Source organism: Pygoscelis adeliae, unplaced genomic scaffold (assembly GCF_000699105.1).
Source record: "Pygoscelis adeliae isolate BGI_AS28 unplaced genomic scaffold, ASM69910v1 Scaffold412, whole genome shotgun sequence".
Classification (NCBI taxonomy): domain Eukaryota; kingdom Metazoa; phylum Chordata; class Aves; order Sphenisciformes; family Spheniscidae; genus Pygoscelis; species Pygoscelis adeliae.
This window is the reverse complement of record NW_008824190.1, coordinates 277,826-283,855: the sequence shown is the minus strand read 5'-3', so window position 1 is coordinate 283,855 and position 6,030 is coordinate 277,826.

The following is a 6,030-nucleotide window of genomic DNA, read 5'->3' as shown; positions in this document are numbered from 1 at the left end:
CAGTTGAAGCAGTCCAGGCAACCTTAAATCAACCCTTCTAGGCTTGTGCAATACAATAGCTCATCGCTACCTTGTTCAGCGCATGCAGAGATGCTCTAAGGGGAAGCCAGGCTACAAGAGGAAGCTCTTTTCCCCAGGAACCACTGCTAGAGGTGTTTGAGGAGTCAGGTGACAGCTAGAGAGGATGGATTGTTACTCCGCTGCAGGTGACATTTTATGCCTCTGCCACAGTTCTTCCATGATGCTAGTCAAATAATTTAAACTGCATCACGGTCATCAAACTATGCGCCCACCTTTTTCAGGGTGGCCAACACGACCCTGAATATGAACCGCAGAAGCATCAAGCACTTGCAGCTGCAGCAGAGCCTGGCTGGCTGTGCAGCATCTCTGTGAAGAGCCTCAGCCCGGCACCACGGTTCCTCAGGATCTTGGTCACCGCTACCTGGGGACAGTGAACATCTCTTCTTCCCCGAGCATGGGGAAAAGAGAAATGAAAACCTGCAATTGCCTGCACAGAACTCATTAACACAAGCCACGCAGACACGTTTCAGCCATGTCCGAGACAATGGCTGTAAAGCTACAAACACACAATTATAATTTCTTTTAATTCACTTGCAACCACATACCCCACAAAAAAAAAAAAAAAAATTCAGTCCGACCAGAAGTTGGCAAAGACGTGAGCTTCTGAAGTCAGGAAAGTGTGGCATAAACTTAATTAGAGCAGCACGCAAACCTGCCTATCCCAAGAGATCATCTTGGGGCCCTGGTGCTAGGAGCTGTACAAACCTACACAGCATGACCACCCCCAAACACAAAAACTCACTGCTGTTACTGCCAAAAATTACTAGATCATTTTTCACTATACTGGGTATACAGTTTCATTACTCTAATTACAAGGCATTAATTCCTAATTGCTCAACTAATTTCTGTATTTGAAAAGGAAGAAGGATGTAAAGGATGTTTACCACACCCACATGCCATTGACCTTAAGCCTTGATGTCTAAAGATGAAAGCAAGAAGGAAGGAAAAGTTTTGCTTTCAAAGGCAGAGCTCTGCATTTGTATCACAGACCCACAGAGCAGGACAGAAAATCTCATTGAAGCTTCATGCCGTCGCAGAGATGGTACAAAGTTTTGCCAAGAAAAAAACAACGTTTCTGTAAAAAAAAACTAAAATCTGTCATTTGTGGAAATTGGGACCTCCAATTAAAACATGATAAATTTTTGGGAACAAATTTAATGCTTTTTCTTTGGCTGGATGAATAAAATAAACTAGCCTAAGTACAACGTCCTGATCAAACTGATGAGGGAGGACATCTCTGCTTCCCAGCTTGCGGTGGAGCAACCTGTCCAGCTGAATCCAGCTCGTTCTCCTGTTAGGGGTTTGTCCTGGAGCAGCCAAGGGCTGAGCAGAGGGGTGGGGACGGGGAAGTGGAGAAGACATTCACCAAGCCTGGAGGTAGGATGAAGCAAGAACTGGGGGAGGTGCTCGTCTCCTCTGTACCAGCTTTACCACTCCCATCCCTTCCTTTCCAGGGTGCTGATTTCATACTAATTCAGAGAGAAACAAAACAAGGCAGAGCAGGAGAGGGAGAAAAATCTCTAGCTGCACCCCTCTCCGTCCCACACGGGTCCTGGGGAGGTGGGGCTGGAGAGGCAGAAAGTGGTGCAGCTTACCCCAAGCCTCTCAAGAGGTTGTCAAGGGTCACAGGCTCAAATTTTACCCATGTTTTCCAGACTCTGCTCACTCCTGCCCACACATAGACTTTTCCCCAGCTAGCTCACTGCCATGCCCCCTGCTCTACCTAGTAAATTAAGAGGGGGACAGATTTTAGAAAGATATGGGGCCATGGGCAGGGAGGGAACTCAGCGATCAGACAGGGGCAAGCAACAAAGACCCATACCCAAACCTCCCCTCTTCTGCCTCATTTGGGTACTTGTACTAACACCATCCCTGTAGTACTCAAGGACCATTTTAGATCCACACTTTGGTCCAACACACGACAGAAAAGAGCTTCATTTCCCCATGCAGGAGGAGGATTTAAGGTATTGGTTCAAGTCTTCCTCATCCCTGCCAGATCCCTGCATCAGCAGGTTAGGAAAGGACAGCCCTCCTCTTCCTCCTCCTCCTCAGGCAGAGAGAGCAGGTGAAGCACAGAGAGAAGCAGCACCCCAGCTGCCTTCTGCAAGGCTAGAGGACCAGCCTCCCTGCCCAGCCCTACCTGCGGAGGGTCCTCAGCTCTGCCTTCCCCTGAGAAGACCGATGCGGAGTAGTCTGCAACCAATCTCCCGGCCCTTGCCCCCCAAGGGCTCGTGGCAGGTATCTCCGATCCTCCCTGGCAGCAAAGGCAGCTGTGGGCGAAGCTGAGCGCTTACCTGCCGAGCTGACTGAGAGGGCTGGCTCCTAGAAGCCAAGCCTTGTTTTGAGGAGGAGACTTGGGTGTGTTTTGCCCTTCAGGGGAACCAAACAGGTTTCTCCATTCAGACGGCATGGTCTCCCCTCCCTGTAAGCTCTCCTCTACATTCTTCGCATTCTCCAGCAAATGCCATGTTCCCCATGTCCCTGTGCTTGCAATGGGACAGCAGAGAGCAGCCCCCCAGCTCTCACCCCACTGAATTTCTTCTCAGGCCAAGCACTGCCAGACAGGCTTGCCCTGCAGGAATGGGGAACAGGCACCCCACTGCTACTCAGGTACTGGCAAGCCCTTGAGTCTCAGAGCCACTTACAGTGGTGGTACGCAGGTAGCATCAGGGACTGGCACTGTAATTAGCACTCAACAGTGATTGTCTAGTTCTAACTAATTAAATGAGGTACACAGGTGTGATTATCGCTATTCACTGTAGAGGAAATTGCCAGGTATTCTGCTCTTCCTCAGTTTATTTCTCTTTCTAACCGCTGTGGTCACCGCAAGATCCCCAAGGCCCAGCTTTGGTGAGTCTCTGAATGGACACAGCAAGACCCTTGGATACACTTTTTGCCAATTCCTAAAGACTGGTGGTTGGGGACATGAGTTTAGAGCACTTCTGAGAAGTCAGGGCTTCAGCCTGGGACTGCCACAGGTTGGTAAGAAGAAGGTGATGGAGCCCCAACCAAGCATCTGTCAGCACCTCTCCCCACCTCTGTACCCACCAGCACACACTTTCCCCTGCCCCTGTGAACCGATCAGAAGCAATGTCGAGTCTGTAGTAGATGAGCTGCTGGCGAGAAGCGTTCCTACGCTCTCCTCACAGCTCTGCAACAGATCTGCTGTAGGATGGTGGGCAATCCACCAGCGGGATGGGCTGGGATGTGCTATAACAGGGCTAATAACCCATTCCTGGCTCCCAGCAGCACAACGAAGATAACGTCTGAAAAGCCCTGATGTCAACGTTGTTACTCCAGTCCCAGATCTTTCTCTCTGATCTACTCACGCTGCAACACCAGCAGCAGCACAGGCTCGGCTGAGCTTTCCTCCCCAGAGGCTGCCGGTGATCCCAGCTGAGATAAGCACAGGAGAGAAGACGTAATATTCACAAAGCTGCACCCTGAGCTCAGAGTGGGCACAGAGGGGTGTCCAACTCAGGAAAATTTAAAATTATTCAAGTGGGCTGTTTAAAATGCAGCCCAGACCCCACCTCAGTAAAGCATCCTCTGCTTCAGGGCTCCAGCTGACAGTGCAGCTTTATTTTCGGTAACCCCTGAGTCATCCCATCGTTTGCTGAAGGTTCGTTCAGGTTCTTTCCTGAAATAATAGTGACTAATAGCCTGGCCCGCCTTTCGGGTACAATAGGTCCTCTGCCAAGCAAGCAGAAGGGACACCCCAGGGTCTAAGGACTACGCTTTTTTTCCAGTGTGAACACACTGTTCCACAATGAATGTTCAAAAAATAAAAAGCACCTATTACAAGCACCTTAATATTAAACACTATAAGAAATGGATAAGGAGATCCTAAAACAATACACACAGAAGCTGAGTGTTGTTTTACTAGATGCAGACAACTATTTTGTTGAACTGGCACATATGCAGGCTAAAACATTAGTTGTCTCTCAGCGTGGCTCTCTTCCTCAGAAGAAAGGAAGAAGGAACACAGCAAAGAATTGCTTTTCTAATTAACTAAGAGGAGATAGGTGCAGTATTAAGTAACATTTTGTTATTAGCTTGAAAATACAGGTCCAAGCATACGTACAAAACTTCCAAAGACAGGTCTTAAAGTCAGGGGTGTGGTGGCAAGGTAGAACAGCAGAGAATGTATTTCCGAGCTGGCAGCTCCATCACAACAACTTGGGTGCACAAGTTGTTAGTGAAAGACACGCTGCACAGCACGTAGCCTAGTGAGATACAGAGAAATGCCACGCAAGACACTTCCCCTCCACAACATGAACTACCATTCAAGCCCTGTCAAACTCGACTCTCTGAAGTCTCCTCAATCTTCAGCCTCTACGTTCAACCTCCTGATGCCACCCAAAGCCCCACTGATTCGGCACTGACCTTACACAGCCTTCCTCCATTTCAGGAGTCAGCTCCCTTGCTACTCCAGTCTGAAATCTGTATCAGTCCCACACAGGGTTCTCCATGCTGTGCTAATCCTGTGGCAATGCTCCTGAGAGAGGGAACAAAAGGAGACATTTTATTTCACTTAATTTAGCCGTGGTTTTCTGGTGCAAACACTACCTACATAATTTCAGCTGCTGGCTAACACAGTTGTGAGATGTAAGGCTGTTGCACAGCAGCACTTGTTGAGTGGAGAGCATTTGCCTACTCACTGCTGTACATCACACTGGCTACGTGCAGCTTCTTGGGAGTAAAGCAAGAGGAGACTTAAGGCTTGTCTGGGAAAGCCAAGGGAGAACTATGATGCTGCTACAACCACCACACATGGACAGCCTACGCTGCAATAAAAGGGACTTTATTCTGCTATATCTACTCCCCCTTTCAGCTAATTTCCCATTTAAATAGGGTACAGTTTCATTTTATGTAAGAAGCCATGATCCACTTGTGAACTGCAGTCCTGGGGAAGAGCAGCAACACACAGCGTCTCCTTCCCCTTATGTCCATGGTCCCTCCAGTGCTGAGGCACCCATGTCTCCTGCAAGTGCATTGCTCCACTGCGGCAATGCCTACACTTCAGCTGGTACCTTGTACGAAAGGTACCAGCTTATCGCTGCGATTAAACCTGAGACCTATCCAGCAGCTCCAGCTGTCTCTCTCCCCTCTGTTTTGAAGCAGTGTAGCCCTTCAGGGGAGTTGCTTTCATTTGCAGTAATGTGATTGCAAGGACAATCAAGCTCATGCATTTCAGAGACTCAAGGGCTGCACAGGAGGATCACCAAGGGCAACATCATGTCCCTAAAACACTGCACCCTCGTCACCATTTAGCACATGGCTGCCAAACATCACTTTCTGCAGAAAGAGTAAAGCAGGGAAACTCTTCTAGCCATGGCTGTTGCTGAAGAGGAGCAGAGAAGCGAATGCTCCAAGGACAGCACGAATGTCACAGGCCTCTCAGGGAGTGGGTTTCCCAATCAACAGCAAGAGAGAGAACACTTTAAAAAGTCTGGGAGGAAGAAAGTCGCAAGAACAGTTGTCTTCCAGGACTGGCAGAACATGGAAAGGGACGTTCTATCTTTCTCATGTGGACTAGGACAACACCAGAGGGTCAGAGACATTAGATACCACAGGAAATACAGTATATATGTATGTACATGTTAGTATACAAGTATACTAATGTAAACCACAGCTTTGTCTTTTATTTCCCACTAAGGTGAGTGGGATAGGAACACACTTTTCCCCCCCTCGTAGAAAAGGCTTTTCATACTCTTTTTTCAGTTGAAAATAACCATGGCCAACCATGCAGGCAGCTTATCTTAAACTGGAGATTTCCAGGGCTCTCGTGTCACCACAGTTCACAATACTCCCATACTGCAAACAAAGCTCAGGAAGCACCTCTGTGGTGCTCAGCAGCTTGAACAGTTAGGGACAATCAGTCCCAAATAAGTCTTTGTGGTTTTATCCCAATTAAGCCCTTAGATAAACCACTCTTTCAAAAGTATA